Consider the following 19496-nt stretch of genomic DNA (forward strand, 5'->3'; position numbering starts at 1 on the left):
AAACATCGTGCACCATGCAGGTTCGGTATTCAAAAAAGGGGTTATGCGATCCGAAAAGGCGCCAATAGCAGCATTCCTTTGCCCGCTCCTCACGAAGATGTCATCTCGGATTAGAGGTTCTTTGTCTGAAGATGACACTCGCATCTATCCTTCTCCTCCCCCGATTTCAAATCATCATGGATTGTCCGTAATACTACAACACCCGAAGACACAAAATGACCTCATTCTTTCCTGTAGATTTCAAGATGCAAACCTCTCAACACTATAGCCTCAGGAAAAAGAAAGAAACCGCAAGGGCAAGGCCGTTGGTTTACATACAGAAAAAGCAACTGGCCGTATACTAATACCTTTCTGGAGTAGACTTATACGCATTAATTTTCTTGTTAAAAGCAAGTGGCAGTCCAACCTTTCTGAGACGCATGTATTTGGTGTAGAATAAAGTTTCTCAAAAGATCTTGTAGAAAGTGCATTCCATGCAATAAATGATAAGCACGAAACAGGGGAAAACACCGTTTTTTATAATTTGTCGATTGAACTTATGGAGATAATTGACACAAAATCTGCCTCAATTTAAGAAACTGGGATTACTCTTCGCTGACAATCTGAAACTACCTTAGTCAGATGATGTTATCATAAAATCACCTACGCCTTGCCTTACTCTTACTGGTCGGAAAATGACTTGTGTATATTTGGTGTATGACACAAGAAAAATTCTCACTTATCACACCTAAATGCAGAATACAGAATTCAAATGCAACATACATCTGGCAATGTACACGTAATCTCTTGGACGCCCAATGCTCAAATTCCTATAAGATAGGCGTCTCATTGTTTGTTTGTTGTTTTTGTTTGTTTGTTTTTGCTATAGAGTACATTTCTTCTAGCTCCAAAATATTGGATTCTTGACTCGTGTAATTGCCCACCCTAGGAGGATAGCTACTTTGTCCCGCCCATGTTCGGATATTGATATCGGAATCGGTTTGACCTCCTAGAACCGCCTAGGCAGTAATGAAATAAATCCGGTATAGAGCAGGCCAAATGGAGCTTAAGATGCGCCAATTGTTATGTCCTTGCTCTGTATTCTGATATAAATGCACTGGAATTCTGGAACATATGATACTTTTTTTTGTCTTCCCCAATATACTCTCGAATATATAGCATCGAGAATAAATACTGATAAGAAAATCACATCGTCCCCTCTGAAATGAATTCTTGTTGGTGAGTATATATAGCGCTGAGCTCTCTTCCGAACTAACATGCAAAATAATGTACCAAAGTCATGAAAAGCAGTATATCACTGCTTTCGCACTATGTAGTTTTACTTAAAAGTCATTCTTAACATCATTAAGCAAAGTTCCCGTATCAAAGAAGCCGAGATACATCGATACTTATATACAGTGTAGTACAATAACCGTGTGAAAACAGAGAGAAAAAATGTGTCGCATGAAAATGTCGCTTCATGATAATTAAGACACTAATCTACCATTTTTTTTAGTGGATGTCATACAGAATGATGAAGTGTATATGTTTGCGAGTACTTATGATTCACAGCGTGTTTGTTTGGGGAGATTCGTTCTCAATAGTAAAATTACCTGCGCTCATGAGAGCAATTATTAAGACGAGTCCCATCCACACACATCTCGACTGACACAGATGAAATGATTTTATGATATATCCGTTTACTCTTCCTCCAAGATAACACAATATATGTCATCGTATTCCACTCCAAATGACACCATCTATTTAAATGGTTAATGGATCCAGCTGATGTATCTATTGTGCATTGATTGTAAGAAACTCAACCAAGGTAGCTTGTACTCCAGCGAACGGAGAAAATAAGCACTCTAGGCTTAAGTACTTTACTCCACGGTATAGCAAAAGGACTTCGTGAAGCCGTCGCTATTTGCATGGGCATATACTTCATTTATTAAAGTGAATTGAATCAGAAACGGTGTAGCCTCGATGTTTCTCAGGTCACGGCATTGTAAAAGGGGTATAAACTGACCAGGTAAAGTCCAGTTTTGAATTTTCAGCTTTCCGATAAGCCTCGCTCGCCGCTGACAGCCTCTTGATGTATTGGTAATCTTGGGCTGTCAGAGGTAAAAAAAAAAGAAATAAAAAGAAATAAAAAACTTCGCATTTAGAGGACAACTCAATTCGATTTTTCTCGTAGGGAATTATAATCGTAAATGAAGCGTATGAAAGATGCCTCAAAAGAATGGCATTTTATGTTTAGCGAAGGGTTTTAAAAATCCCCGCGTTCTTCTGTTTATCCATGCTTGACTGGTTCGAATAATTGATCATGTTGATTCTTCTTTTCCTAAGTAGAGATGTTTTAGGTATGACCATCGTAATTTCCCCGGATTAGAAAGCACACCATAATTTCTTCCACCTCAGTGGCGTGATGACGGTGATGGTATAGCAAGTCTATCTTGGGAGAACATGAAAATGCATCACGTTTATCAAGAAAAAAAGAAGAAAATATGCGTCAAAACACATTTCCCTAGACATGTTGTTAATGTTAGGATCATGATATAATCTCTAGCTGTTTATTTTTCAATACCAAACGTTATATAGGAAAGCACGTATTATTTAAACCAACTAGTGTAGATGGTGTTTACGTTTGAGTGTTGTTGTTTTTTCTGCTCATGATTTAAAATTGAGTTTTCCAACGTCTGATGTAGTCACCACCACTAGACATCAAGAATTAAGCAATTTGTCATATATGAAAGCAATTGTGCGTAAAGTCAATTTAGGTATTATGATTATAGTACTTGTATCAACTAGTATGTCGACTTTGCCTCAAACCTTCAACGTTGATATGATTTCTTCACATATAAGGCAACCGTAAATGACGCCATTTTGATTACATTTTAGTGTATACAATTCAGTTGTGATTCAACTTTGGCTAAAACTGGGATGATTGAAAAATCCTTTTTCAATATCGAATCCATGACTCAACGCAGGAAAATATGACTTCGGGTTCTTTTTCGATCACTGTCTATAAGGAATACAAGAAACCCTTAATAATCCTGAGAATTAACACACACAACCTCGTCCCAGTTGAGTTTTCGATCTCTCCTTGGTAATCCTATAATCAATGGCAGGGGTTTCTTTATTCCAGCCTTCATCGCGATTTCATGAAGCTTTGAGCAGCATCAAAAATGTTTTGTATCATTTATCTTTCAAGGCCCCAGTTAGTATGAAAAGGGCGAGCTCCGTGTGATAAATAAAGAAGGGAGATCACAAAATTATTTCAAAGCGACCGCGGAAAAGGTAAATGGTGTCGCAACAGGTGAAACTCTCCTTGACTTCTTACAAAAAATATAATAGATAAATTTCGGAATACTTCCGCAGCACCTGTGTCTCAGATGCAATTAATTTTTCTTATTCAAATAATAGACACCAAGGTCAATTTAAAGAAAAAAACTGTCGAAGGAGCTCTTCTGCTTCATAGGCATATTGTTAAGACTTTTCCTCATTCAAATAAGTTCTTTTCATTTGGCTATTTTTAACGAATCGTAAGTACTGGCGCGAAATTCCAGTCCGTAAATAATTTGCCATGAACGAATGGCTCTACTGTATAGACGTTATTGATCTCTTTCAAAATCTTCAAATCTGTAGGTTTTGTGACATTACTACGTGGCATCTATGGAAGACTTTATTTTTTTAAAGTCTGCATTAGGCAGTCTCGAAGCATAAAAGTAACCTTTTCTGTACCACGGACTACGGACAGTATGCATGCTGTGTACAATGCTATGGGGTTCTCCGTGCCAATAAGCACCCAAGACACACAAAGGATTAAGAACAAACGGGGATACTCAAAATTAGGCATTTTTGGCAATCAACGGCACACTGCTATTGCGAGAAGTTCACAAAAATTAGGAGTCCATGGCCGAATGAATCTTCCTCTTTCAACGAAAAGTATACGCCTACTGAATACAAAAATTTGATAGTAGTGAAGATTCCTTTAAAACTGACAAGCTGGTGCGCATTTCATCAAATTTCAACATGCAGTAGTCTGGTATAGTGAGTGTCGTGTAGCTTTTTTTTTTTCTTTATATTTTGGAGAGCTGCATATTCAAATGACATTCGTTAAACGTTCCCCGGATATGGTGAACGTTGATTCTATCTGAACATTTACAAAATCAGGCGAACATATAGAGCTTGTGTCCATGCAAGAAAATGCTACGAAAAAAAAAAATCGCAGCTTTCTTGTACAGCGTCACAGGTGTATGTAGCAGTGACAAATGTCAAAGGTCAAATAACGATATTTCTTTCATCACGTCGATCGATAGGAGTCCAATAAACCACAAAAAGAAGGAAACGGAACCTTCTCGCTTTGACAAGTTTGGAAGTGTACAAGAGCAAAACGCGTTTAATGGCATCCTGATAACGCAATAGACACCGATCTGCCTAACCAATTTCCGCGGCGCCGAGTACTACAATACCTAAAGGCTGGAGTTGGCACCTCTTTAAAGCTCCAGAGGATCTCAAACTCGTCCCGGTGAGTGTCCGAGGGAGTAAACGTGCCGCTCTCACGCCCCGCACTCGAGGAGGAAAACTAGCCCCTGCAAAACAACCCACCTTAACGTTCGCCGTTCCCGATGGAAGAGAATGTGTTATGGAATCGATTAATTGCACTTTCAGTATCTCCTGCCCTTTCTATGGAGTGTTACCACGTCATCGCTGATGACATGCGTGCAAGCATCAACTACAAGGTGCTCTTACTATAGACAATGGTCAATGTAGATTAAAGTACGCTTCCTGCCGTACAAATAACGAAATATCTCCCCCCCCCCCCCTCCCCATCTCCAACAACGTCTGCACAATGCATGTATCTAGAGCCTCTCGCAGACAATGGCAGGGAACAGGGATCGTCTGTAACATGGCCATTCTGCCTTGCATTTCGGGCATTTTTAACGGATCCACTTCTCCCGTGACCAGCTAAATATGTCCCGGCGGTAGCCACGAAGCCAGATATCCAAACAACCTTGTTTGCTGGGAAGCAAAGTCGTCCGTAACTTCGCCTGTATCGTTTTACTGTCTTGCCATGCTTGGCCTCCTCACTGCTGTCTTCATGGCTGCTTTGCTTTTTCTCGAGGCCTCTTTTGTTCGTCTCCACTTTCGCCTTGCTGAATGCTAGACTGTTTTTACTGTGTCTCATCCCCATGCAAAGGTGAAAGTGATGGAAGGTCATGACTTGTATCCCTCAATGATACAATATCAAATTTAATGTATGCTTGCGTCATTTCTGTTAGCATTAATGTATACGACGTTTTTATTCTAAATTAGATGTGTCAGTATGAATATGATAATATACAAAAACAAATGAACACACACACATATATATATATATATATACACTCTTAAAACATCCGAGTCAGAACTGACCCGGAACTGGGTCCGCTGGGGTCACACACCGTTCCGGGTCAAAAATGACTTGGAATTTGGTCGTGATGACCCCGAATGGGGTCACCCTGACCCAATTCATGACTCTGAATGGGTCATATCTGACCCCATTCCTTGTCATTTCTGACCCGGAACGGTGTGTGACCATAACGGACCCAGTTCCAGATCAGTTCTGACTCGGATGTTTTAAGAGTGTATATAATTATATATAATATGTATTATATATACACACACATATATATATATATATATTTGTATATATATTTACAATACATTTTATACAACACATATATACATATGGTATAAATACATACACAATTCTTTGTTATTGCTGGGCAGCGCAGTAGAGTATACAGCAGCTGTTAAAGATATGCTGTAAAGCGCTGTGAAACACCCTATAGTAAGAGCGCTATAAATAATTATGTCTATTGTAGTTATTGTATTATATTGTATTGTATATTATATTGCTAACTTATATCAATTTTGACGTTATGTACTTGTGTGGCCAATAAATCATTTGGTCAGAAATGGTTGTAGTACGAAGTAAAAACTGAATTGAATAACGCAATGTTCGTCTATGCTTCTGCCTTTTCCCATAAAAATGTGACAAAGGGTATACAGTTATAATTTGAGATTTGAATGCTGTATTTGAATCTCCCTCGTCCTAGAAAGCATTCAATTTGTTTAGTACATTCCCTTTTCATCATTTTCATATTCATTTCTTCTTCTTTTTTCTTTTTTCCTGTTGCGTTCGTACTCCAAATCTTCTTAACCTAGAAACGTCAAGGACGTAGTGGGATGCATTTTTCTTTGTACGTCTTCCTTCGGCAGTCAGGCACAACATTGTTTCGTTTGATTTCGTTCCGTTTACTTTGCAACCGATCATTTTGTCAATATTTATTGATGTTCAAAAGCCCATTCTATACTAAGGATTTTGGACAGTTATGCAGTGCTATGGGGTTTCCTGCGCCAATCGGCTCTCCAAGGCAAAGTTTCCAGTTGTATTACTTCTGCCATTTTGGTTGATCTTTATATTCTAAAAGTATGAAAATATAAAAAAATATGAAAAAATTAAGGGTATAGTACGATTTTTTTCATAAATAACAAAATTGCTAGTATGTTATACTGTAATATAAAATGAAAGACTCGAATTTTTCCGTTCAAACTGGAGCACACTAAAATTCTTGTCAATGACACCGCAGAATTGAATGTAATGCAGCCGAACATTCTACTCTCGTGTCCATAGGAACTATGCAGAATGGAAGCTAAGAGACGCTTTCGTTGGCGACACTCTTTTGCATTAATAATCAAACAGCGTGAGTACACGCGCTTTTCGCAACACGAAGATTTTGCAGTTTTAGAGAACTGGGTCGAATGATGTCAGTATAGTGCGATTTCACACTATATAGGACGCTTTAAAGGAAGGACTGGGGTCAGTCAGTATTCACACGACCTGCTTCTTATTCAACACTTCTATCGCGGACCGGCTCTTTGATGTTCTTCAATTTTGGAGACTATTACTGCTTCGCTTCTCTGCACTTAATTTCCAGTGTGGCGTATATCGGTATACTTAAGTTGAAAAAAGAAATTAAACTATCAAACAACGTTACGGTAGCAAAAAGAACCCTCACATTAAACATGATGAAATCTCCATAAATCATGCCACATGTGTCGTAATGAATGACGAAAAATAAACGTGACATTGGCATTTTTCACTGATGTAAATTTCTTGACTGATCTTGTGCTGGTTGAAGTAATTTCAAATTTGACGTTTTCTATGCATATCGTTAGCATTCCTTCCGAAATCTGACAGCATATTGCCCCATGAAAATTTATAATCCGGCGCCATTGAAGACTTCTTCTTCTTTATTGAGGGGCAATCTATATCAGATTTTTAGATTAGTGAAATGAAGATGCATACGTTGAAGTATTCATAGACTTTCATCTAAATTAGAATTTTTCCTCTTGTCATTCATCGATCAGACGGGAGCCTTGTTGCTGTTCTTCCTCTCTTTATCCTCTTCGTGAATTTACTGCTGTCGGTTAGAGGACGAGCCAGATTACCGGAAGATGTAGGTTTCTTGTGGTATCCAGCTCAAGGATTTTGCCCAGACATAAACTGTAGATGTATTGACATATCAGTCAATGACCCTGCCAAGATCTTCAATAATCAAGCCGGATGAACGCAAGTGCATTGACCCCTTTGCTGTCGAAACGTATGGAAAGAGAGCCCTCTTTGTTCACACTTTTAGTGTTACTGAGTGGCACGTGACAATGATGCGCGCCATTTTTTTTGTGTACTTTGACGTACAATGTAGTAGATTCTGGTTAAGATGATGGTTAATTTAGTAATGAGCATGAAAAGTGGTGTCTCTGCCTTTTATGAAAAGTGCACGTTCCCTCCTCTCGATACACACTGACATGATTATGTGAAGTGTTCACAGATGTGTTCCCGCGGCTATGTCCTCAGTCTATCGTATGTGTAGTGTCATGTAGTGTATAATGTGTGATGTAATGACCACACACAATGGTGATTCCATGCATTTATCACAGTGCGATAACACGAAATTATGTCGTTCCTCAACTCTACCGAGATCGAGGGATCCAGGTATTGCGTGTGCGACATGTGTGTCTTGCGGTATGTGAATGTCCATGCCTGGTGTTAGGTGTAGGCCCTATTTAATGAATCGAGACTGGGGAATTTGGTGTGCGAGTGTGCTTACGTGTACCTACAAATATGCATGTTTGGTGTTGAGTGTATCTAATATGTCGAGATGATGGAATGTCAGGGTGCATGTTTGGTGATTGGTGTATTCAATGAAGGTGTATCGTTCTTTGAATGCGATGGAGAGCCAGTGCCGAACATAAGTCTCAGCTGTAGTGTCCATCTGACTTTATCCTTATATGTTTGCATCCTTATGTATTCACCTTGATCATTCATTCATTCATTCATTCATAAATTCATTCATTCATTCATTCATTCGTTCATTCATTCATTCATTCATTCATTCATTCGTTCATTCATTCATTCATTCATTCATTCCTTCATTCGTTCATTCATTCATTCATTCACTGTGTCATTCATTCCTTCGTTCATCCATGTTTAATCAGTTATTTATTCGTCAATATTCGACAATCAATTTTTTCCCTGTGAAATCGTTTCTTCAAAATCTCTCGATTCAGCTAAATTTAATTGCTTGAAAGTCACTCCTTGAAACCAACACACTGTGATTACCGCTTAAACAATGTTTACATTCATATCTCCCTATGTCATGGATATACCGCTACGTGTTGAGTACCGCAAGAGACACGAATGAAAAAAAAAAGAAGAAAAGGCAATGCTGGCAAGATAGAAGAAGAACGTTATTATGGAAGAACATGGCGAGTATTGATTGATACTGTACAAATCGTAGAAAAGAACCATGTTCGGCTCCCACTCACCTTCTGCTAACCATTCAGATGCTCTATACTTACCGTGTTTATATAGTGGGGAAATATAAATTGCTGTTCCCACTCGAATTGATTGGTTGTCCTATGCTATTGAATAAGCAATCCATTACGTGGTAATATCTGATGATGTATGTGTTTGCAACAATCTTTTCATTATGTGTTGCAAAGAGTATGCAGGCGAGGCCATAAGAAATTCTGACCATACAATGTGATAATGTGCACGTACACTTTTTCCCCCGAAATTGCGTAAAACAGTGAACTCATGATAAGCTATTGAATATATAGTTTTAAGAAGATGAAATTTAGGAGAGAGATAACCATGAGTTACATTCCGGAACAACAAAGAGAATTCGACGTGACACCCTCTGAGTTTCATAACATTTTTATCTGCCTCGGCGCATGAAGCAATGGAACCCCAAGTACAGGACCAAAGCAACACAGAACTACAAAACGGTACTACCGGTGCACAGTTATTAAAAACTCGACTATCATGTAGTGTGTCACTAAAATTTCATGCGTTTAGCAATTCCTAATGAATTATTATCACATAGATAATATCAACTCATGAAAAGAAATCAGACCAATCCTTAAAGATTACCAAACAAATCTAAATTAGGGCTCGCAACGTCATGACAGCATTGTTTTCTCTTCCTTTTCTTTTTCTTCTTCTTCTTCTTACTCTTCTTTTTCCATTTACTTACAGTCACCTAAGGTGTATGACTTCCAACCACAGGAAATGCTTACCAAATGAGTTAGTAGTACAAAGGGTTAGAAGGTATGAAGTGGAATTGCTTGACAAAACATTGACGATATACGGCATTATGACTGATAGGCCCTATAGACGCAATGTCAATTACAAAACTTGCCAGTCTCTGAAAGAAGATTTCTCGCTCTTGTTTAAAGCTTATAGCAAAAGGTATTACATTACATCAAGACAAGCCGAGCGATTCCCGAGGGGTTAAATATCCCGCGGCGAAAGAGTAGTTTCGGCTCTACCCATAATGCAAAGGCCTGGTTCAGAGACGTGTTTTATCACCAGCGAAGGTAAAATGCGGCAATACATGAGTGCATGCTAAACTGAGCGGTCACCCGATTCTTGAAGCAGCACCGCCAGCGGGCTACATTTCACGCGTGATGATCCGCTGAGGGCCCAGTGCTTACCCAGGCGACGATAAACACCAACTTCATCGTAACCTTGTACCCGCAGTGGGTTAGGCGGCTAATGAGCTCTCGACTTTCACCGTGTTCTTGGGAGAAGGCTCGGAGTCTGATTGTGTAATTTCGCTCCCCGACACTGCCATCAATCTGAAGATCAATTACATTTCCCATATGCCTCAATGGATGTAGAGCCCCACGTTGTTGGCGACACGAGTGTGTTGAGCTCCATTGAACAGGGCTATTTCGGCCTACTCAAAAAAGAGAAAGAAGAAAAAAAGTATGCAATCAATTACTGTTAAGCATGAAAAGAACTGAAGATTTTATAGCATAGTGGGCAGGGCGAGGCAAAAATTATTATGCGTTTCTAGCGTAGATAGCAGGAAAACATGCAATTCCTTGCCACGCTTTATTTCAATATGATGTTACCGTTGTGATTTTTGTTACTGTATCTTGTATTATGGACGCCTTTGCTTATGGGTCCACTTCATTTCATTTTTTTTTTACAATTTTTACAAATAAAGTACTTCCTCGCGCGCGCGCGCGCGCACTTACACACACACACACACACACACACACACAAAGAGTCGTAAAATGTGTGTGTACATAATACTGCGTCATAGTTTTAACTGCACCGACTTTGAATTTGAAGATGCTTCTGTATCATCTTTGATCATTCAATGTACACCTTTACCAATCTCCATCCATGATTCATTGTATACCAAATCTATTTACTGGATTTTATCTTCCATACTGCCAAACAATTATTTATACAGTGACATCTAGTGATAATCATACAGGTAGAATCATAGCAATACTCTACAAATTATGAAGAGTTTTGATCGCGAAGGGAATTAACTCCATTCTTGTTAATTTGGGATAATTGCGATTAAAGTTGCTAATAAGCAAGGGAATTTTTTGATATACCCAATCATATAACTTCAAACATATTCCGTGATGTATCACAGGAAAGGTTTCATTTTTGCTGTATCCTTTAATGGAATTACTTTAAAATTCGGTATTTGCAATACAATTTAATGTTTTTCCAAGTTTAGTCCTACATTGTTGTATTGAATTTGTATGATTATGTGCATTTACTTTTTTTAATTTTGCAATTGTATTTTTAATTGAAATGAAATAAAGGAAATAAAATGACGTCAATTGGAAATATTAAATAATAGCGCTTATAAAGTATCCCATTTTGTGATCATCTTCAATCATAACATTTATATAAACACATTCCATATCCCTCTATCTTTTTCGAACACATATAAAAAAAATGTGTATGTAATTGCCGTGTGTATGTGTATTTGTGTGTGTGTGTGTGTGTGTGTGTCTGTGTGTCTGTGCGTATTTGTGTGTGAGTAAGTGGGTGCGGAAAAGTGCAAAACTCAATGTGAATCCTTTTTACTTTCCCCCAATAGGTGGCGCACAGCCTGTCTACCCGTGGTTCAGAGGGCACAACGGACAGACGAGAACAAATTTAATCGTGAGTATAAATAGTACACTGTCTGTACATACCTCAGATAAACCTCCTCAGATATGAATGTGGAGAAAAAACTGATATAATCTGGGTTGAGAGAGTATGATATATGACGAGTTTGAATACACACAGATAAACACAGTTTTCAAAGCTTTTGCTTTTGTTCTTTTTTATATTGTTTCATATTTCACGTTTTTTCAAAGAAAAAACATAAAACATAACAAAAAAATTGAACGTGTGGATTCTCTTATTCAACAACAAACAAGAGAGGTACTATCTATCAAAACCTAATTGAAATAATGTTTTTGTTCTTGTTTTAAATGATTCCACTTTTATAACCACGAAAAGTCTTAAGCTTTTCAAACTTAATGCACTCGTTACAAAACAAGCAATATTTGTGAAATTGTTATCAAAATTTGCGTAGACATTTTAACTGTTTTCTCTAAACTTTTCATGTACAGAAACAGAGTCACCAAACACGGAAAGGCGGTCGAAGGTGATGGATAGATAAAGCACATTTAAAAGATAAATGGAAAAGGATCAAAAGCTTACTGGACCTTACTGATGTTGAGTTAACAGGAAGGAGAAACAGTTATGAAATGAAGTAAAGTGTTTAAAAACAAAACAAAACAACCAAACACATATGGGTGTATTACCATGTGTTTGGATGTGACCTACTCTTTTTCAGCTGCATAGGAAACTACAAAGAAACAAAAGAGGAGGACGGAAATCCGTTAACTCCGAATTTGCTTTGACTTACAAATTAGGAGGTTATGTTAAATGTCACCTGAATGTAGTAGGCCCTGCACGAGAAAGGTCTAATCCGCTAATTGGTATACCTAATACACAATTCTATTCTTTTTCAGCAGTGTTAAGGCGGAAGAATTATTACTTAAGCACCCAGAGAGAATGAGTGGGAGTAAGAGAAATATAAGAACAAAAAAATCCTCTTCTTATTTGTCTTAACTGCATGATTCACCCGGATCTAAAGACAAAGTCCCTCATGTAGCATATGATAACTTTTGCAGATTTAAGCCGAGGTTATTATCATTTGCAGGAAATGTAAACAGCATATATGAAAACAAATCCCTATCTTCCAAAATATCTACTATCGCGAGCCTCTTTCTGGATGTGAATTGCACAGTAAATCCGCCAGATCAATCGTTTTCGTATTTAAAGATAATATAAAGTTTTGGTACCTCAAAAGTTTCCCTGAGTTTCCTTGTCTTAGTTTGTGTGTCAGGTTAAAGTACCTTTCATATAACTAACACACTACTTGACTGTGAGACTTACTCGCCCCAAAGTGCTCTCGTGTTAACGGCTCGTTCGAAATTTTCAGAGCCCGCTCTGCTCTGGTACGAAACCATTATTGCATGATTACTAAGACATGCGAGCACTTTGGGGCGAGTAAGTCTCACAGTGTTAGTTATATGAAAGGTACTTTAACCTGAAACACAAACTAAGACAAGGAAACTCAGGGAAACTTTTGAGGTACCAAAACTTTATATTATCTTTAACTCAATTTAAAGCATCATAACCATAAAATCTGGGAAAAATGACGAAAGTATGGACCACGGTCAATACTCATGCACTGTTTTTTTTTTTCCTGAATTGGCAGCAATACTATGTACATATTTAATATCATCCACATTGGTGCTATTTTTCATTAATTTTGATTCCGACGTGTGGGTTTCAGGATTGTAAACTTTTATCGAGTTTCTTCACATTTTACCTTTCAGTTATATATTTTATACCAGTCGGATTTTGTTGTGTTTTACTCTTACTGTTTACCTATTAAGCTTGAGGACGATTGTTGTCTTTAAGAACTTTACAAAATGTGTAACAAATATTGACTCTTTTTTCTTTGTAGTTTATACTCACTCTGAAGTGCATACCTTATTTTCTATTTCATGACTGCTGCAATTTATCAATTGTGCTTACAATGAATTTCCCACCATAATGCACTCACCCCACTGTCAGATTATGATGACACGGTACTTTCTCTCACCGTTTTCCATCTTTTTCGTCAGCCTTATGTATTTTGCATTTTTTTTGTCCCTTTTTTTTTGGGGGGGGGGGTGGTGTACTTTCTTTTCCTCGTCTATGATCCTGTTACGGAAACGCCCTATATCGTAGGAAAACAATTAGAGGAATCAATGAAAAGAGTATTATTGTAATAACGCAAGAAAAAAAAGAGGAGGAAGAATAAAGAAATCAGTGTTGAAGGAAGGAGCTAACAGCTTCCGGGTTTTTTTTTTCAGTAGTTCAGAAATGAAGACCAAAAGTGCGTTAAAAATAAAAATTGATGAGAATAAGAAAACACGCTCTATTAAGTGTGAGCTGAGATTATTGGAGATAACTACGTTGCTTAACCCGACCGTGTTAATAAATTAAGTTTGTGTTGAACGAATGCTTAAAAGATCCTGTACTTCTATTCTCCACTTCTTTGATGAGTGGATGTTATCACACGACTGATGGAGGAGAAAAATTAAATGATCTCACATCGATTGCAGACAGTTTGTCATTTTCATTTGATTTTCCTAATCGACTGCCGCATTGGACCTTCAACCTTTTGAGAAGCTCTAAAAATGCCAATCGAGCAAGAGCTCTACTAATTTCAGAGAAACAGTGGAGCGGAAGTTTGTCTCTCACGCTGATGTATTGTCTCCCGATTTGCTAGGCGTTCTTCCGAGTCGTGCCAACGGGTATTCCATCTCTAGAGACAATTACCTTCATTATATAGCAATCAATCAGGGTACCGTTTAATTGCTCGAGCACCACACACCAACACAGCCATCATTTATCTGGCTTTATAAATCACTGTAATGACTGAGAGTAACCATCGTTTATTGGTTCAAAGGTCAATGTAAGACTCCTAATTAGCATCCATATTAAAGGTATGATAGGTCTATCTCTATACATGAAAATATCACAACGTTGATAAAGTTAAGTGTTGTGAGGGCCTAAAGGCAATTTTTTTTTTGTCAATCACTTCCTGAAAACCCCACTTAAAGAAGTCACCGCGAGACGTCTGGAACAGTGATCGCGTAAAGCTGCTTCATCCATGGAGCTACGTTCGCTGTAGATCCACCCTGGCTATAAATTTTGTGCATAATATGGTTATGCAATTAACAAAATGCTAGATTCGGGGTCGTCCCACAAAATCCGACACCCACCAGTCATACAGCCCATGAGTTCGACATTAAAAACAGGTCCATGAGTCCTACAGCTCGCGAGTCGTACAGCCCACGAATTCGACACTAGGCAAATAAAGCCCATGAGTTCGACACTATAGGTAAGAATAGTCACGAGTTCGACAGATACAACGCGGGGCTTAATGTGTCGGTCTCGTGGGCCTTGTTATGGGATTAGCTTAGTGTCGAACTCATGGGCTGTATGAATCATGAGTTGTATAACACATGGGCTGTATGACTTGTGAGCTGTATGACTCGTGGGCTGTATGACTCGTGGGCTATATGGCTCGTGGGTGTCGGTCTCGTGACGTGCACCCGGTAGATTCTGATGCGCTCTGCTGTACGATTATTTCCACACGAACGACAGTGTCGTCCTTCACCTATACTTCAGGAAAATGCCGTAAAATTTCCTTAACTTCTTTTCCGTCAGCTTGTTCGTGTCATTATGCGTCAACCGAAAAAATATAGATATGACAAACCCTGAAGTTTCAAGATTCTAGCTTCATCTCATTAGAAGACTCTATCTATGTATAAATACAAACATCACTGAACGAAATACATCTTTTCTGCATCATACTCCGGTAATACTCATTTAATGATAATAGAGATGTGCTTCTTCATCAGTCATCCAATCTTCCCCCAGCGAGTCTTTTAAGGTTTTGACTATTGGCATTCGACCAAACTGTCAACCAAAATACCATGGCAAGTTATTCGATAACAACATTTCGATGCAATTCCAATGTACTTACTATTCCTACACCTACATAAACATCTCATCTAGGATTGGCGTTCAAAGATATAATGATATCGTCTGAATTTAGATCGTTAAATTATGGCTGCATACAGTACCAAGAACAGTATCATATCTGGGCCCCGTTTTATCAAAAGATAACATCGATTTTAAATTTCCTTACCACACAGGCTGCCATAGACTTACAGTTGAAATCAACTATATGATCAATTTCAACTCTTCACAAAACAGGGCCCTGATGTTCATCATTAAAGCTACAGACTGGGTGATAGCATCAATGACAAAGAAATCGTGTTATACATCACCTAGACCTAGCAATATTTATGCTAATTATATGCTAATTTTTGGGTTAACGATAGGTCAATTCGGTATTAAATTGGCAGAGCTCGTGTGCATGAAGCCAAATCCAGCGATGCAGCCAAAATATGAAAACGATTATTTTATTTTTCTGCAGGCTTGTGAAATAATCCCAGATAATCTGTGTGTGGCCGAATTCGAGATTTAAGGTACATTACGTCTTGTCTATATACTCCTTTAGGAAAAGCACTATACACGGTATATTTTCGATAATAGAAAAGCTAGTAGATATCTTCAAGAAAGTAAATAACTTACGAGTTAAAAAAAGGATATGATATCACTAGATCTCACCTGCATTATGTGTATTGGCATACCATATGCTTGTAAGCCACTTTCAATATCTCAGTTATACTAGACAGTGATGGTCACCGACCTTTTCGCAGATACACATTTATAAATTTGTCTTATAATAGATTTGTCGATGCTCGATATTTTATTATAAGAATGTAGTTGATATCTTAATCTATATGACTTTTTTGTTGCTGTTGCACTCTACATATTCAGTAGTGTCTCATTCATTGGTGAAAACTCTCTGATGTATTGAGTAGTAAACATTTGAAATGCTCGGGAGTTTACGCTTCTTGCATATGAATTTTCGTGGTTCGTTTGGTACAAGTAATGTTGCTGTATTGCTCGCTTTCATTGCTAAGAATCTGTGATTCTTGTGTAAGCAGAAAGCAGAAATAGAACACAACAACAAGCAAGTGGCATCATTTCGAGCGAAGGCATGCACATTATTGAAAAAAAAGAAAGAGAAAACTAAGTCACTGATTTAACAAATCACTCAACAACTGACTTTTAAAGAATTATTAGCTGAAAAAAAAAAGAAGAAGAAGAAAAGACAAATGTAGTGCATAGTTACGTTCGTGTAGAAATCTCTACCTTTTCTATCTTTTGATAGAAAATAAACCGCTGTACATGTCCTTTTTAGATGAGACAACGCTTTTTTACAAGCATTGATCCACTTTATTACCTCTATCACAAAAGTTTATATCTATTCTTCACTGGTTCTTCAGTTGACAGTTTAATTGTCGAGGATCTGCGAGAAGTTCTTCCTTTTAGTATCTGCCGCACCACTGCAAGTCATTGGTGTATGCCACCGCCCACACATAGAAATAATTTCCTGTCTCGTTTTACAAGATAAACCTGCTCTCATTCCTTTTTGAATAACCACTTTTTAACGAAATAAGTAAATACAACGTAGTACAATAAGGACTTGATACACAATCGAACTGACAAAATGGCAAAGTAAGGCAAAAGGTCAGCAGAAATCAGTAATCATTTCAGAATAAAATGTCCATTTGCTCTGAAGTGTGACACTCTCTTTTTACCCTTCTATGATATTCTTTATGGTTACTGTTGAGAGCATATTTGCGTAGGCGTCTTTCTTTGACTGGTCGGCCGCTAGCCCTCAACTGCGAGACACATTCCGAGTCGGGCAGTTTTGAACAGCAAAGACCCACAATGCAACGACACGCTTTGAACCATACAGGACAGTTCATCCTATGTCCTCCCATAGATCTTGCTTCCAGCCTATCAATTCTCTGCTACCATGCCCTACTACAATACCCTTTCCACAAAGAAAGACACACAGAGAGAGGTAAATACTGGTAGATATAATCCTTATTAGTGCCACTGTGGAGTTTAACCTCGGGCAAAGCACGATTCGTTGGCGAGGTATCTAAAGAGCAATGTCTATGTATTCTTGCATTTTCCTTGAAAATGACAGGGAAAGATCCCTTTGTATTTCTTGGTGTGTCATAAATGTGGAGGACTCAGGGACAGAATGTGAGTGCCATCTATCACATTTTATATTCAAGTCAATTCATTTATTTTCATTCTTCTTTTTCCCAACAAAACACAATATAGAATAAACCAGGAATTCTATCATAAACATGATTATACATTCGATTTTGCAAAGGATAAATGATGCAGATTTATGTATACATGCGTACTGGCAAAAAATACAAAGTTATGCTTCAGCTGAGAAAAAACACTAAACTTCACTAAAAATCAAGTTTGTATATTTTGAACCACTCAAAAAAAGCCAACAACTTATGAAATACTTATTTACAAATATTTAGCACAAAACTGAAATACTTAGCACAATATTGAAAAATTCTGGAAGAGAGGCAGTGAACGAGTTATTTGTATTGGGTTGGGCGTGCCCTAATGTTATATGCACATTATTTTGAAAAGTTTTGAGTTGATTTCTATGATATCTACTTTATGCATTAGCTGTGTATCAATTTTTATTGATAATAATCAAGTATGTGTAAAGTTTGCTTCTAATTAGCATTTGAAAATATTATTTGAATTCTTTCATATCTGACGAATTTATGAATTGTCTTGGATTACATGTAATTACGTCAAAGAGAACCAAAAAAAAAGTATCATCAAGTCAGCCTGGATTTGCTGATGATTTAGCTGTAATAAACAAAATACCGACATTCTTCAACAGAGTGAGTTTATCACTATACGATAATCTCGTAAAGGCATAATTTTCGGGGGGGGGGCAATATTTATTATTCGGAAGGTTTCTTCATCCGAGAATGAAATTATTCCGGAGTTTCGTCATTCACACCAATTTCGTTTACCTAGATACTCGTTTATTTAAGAATGAATTCAGATTCGTTAATCCAAACATTTATAGCGTTATTCCGAAAGTGCCTTGTTCCGAAGATTCGGTACTTTGAAAATGAAGGTTTTTTTTTTTTTTTTTTAATTCCGACTGTTCCTTAATTCGAAACTGGGGGAAATCGCTATTTTGAAGTTTCGTTAATCCGAAAATGAAATAAGGCATGTCATTCCGAAGGTTTGTTGTTCCGAAACACACAGATACCAGATACCTGTAGATGGAATCTTCAGAATTGAGAACCTTATTTTGTTTCCGTATTACCAAGCTTTCGGAATAACGAACCTCATTTCATTTTCAGATAACGGATTTTTTGTTGTTGTCAGATTTAGAAACCTTCCGAATAACGAACCTCTTTCTTCATTTTCGGATTAAACCGATCCTTCGAAATAGCGAACATGATTTTATGTTCGGATTTACGAACTTACGAAGTAATGAACCTTTTGGAAAAACTACCCGTAACCACCTGTCGGTACAGGTCTAATGGGTCTGGATTTATGTCAACTGCTCATCAACCAAGCAAATATCATATAATCACAGACATGCTGATTGGCAGATTCCCCTGAGGCTATTGTTTTTGTTTTGTTTTGTTTTGTTTTATTTTAGAAGACTAAAAATTCGCGCGGATATATCTATCCATCAAGTGTCTCTTTTATCTTTTTCTTTGTCTTTAAGATGCTTCATTGTTATGTGCTTCCTGTTGTAGAAGGAATTCTTGGAAAAGCGATGAAAAGATATTAAGGATTTGTGTAATCCCTCACAAATTTATGCACACGGGTATGAGAAACTTGCACCTTGGTATCATTATGTCGCAAAGTTTCGATACAGATGCAATTTATTTCCTGTTTTGTTTTTCTTGCATTCATAGTCATTTCATAGAAGTCAGTAATGCTTTGAATTGTATTTTTTTTTTTGCTTCTGTCTTTTATTTGCTTGCAGGATTCAGCAGACTTTCGCGTAAAGAAAAATAATTTGGTGAGTATCTTCATACTCTTGTCATGAATTTTCTTATTCTTTCTTTCAAACCACAGATGTGAGTGGATACCAGAATCAATAGAG

The 19496-nt window shown here is 37.6% G+C and overlaps 1 long non-coding RNA gene across 1 annotated transcript in view; it reads left to right on the forward strand.

Annotated features, from left to right (window-relative positions):
* Window positions 1-19496, forward strand: part of LOC139719283 (uncharacterized) — a 135244-nt gene extending 115748 nt beyond the window's left edge. The window contains exons 2-3 of the long non-coding RNA XR_011710091.1: window positions 11442-11506; window positions 19377-19496. This is a non-coding gene — a long non-coding RNA (uncharacterized lncRNA). The remainder of the gene's footprint in view (window positions 1-11441; window positions 11507-19376) is intronic.

This window comes from Diadema antillarum, unplaced genomic scaffold (genome assembly GCF_040938485.1).
Source record: "Diadema antillarum isolate AM-2024a unplaced genomic scaffold, OU_Dant_1.0 scf00000108, whole genome shotgun sequence".
Classification (NCBI taxonomy): Eukaryota; Metazoa; Echinodermata; class Echinoidea; order Diadematoida; family Diadematidae; genus Diadema; species Diadema antillarum.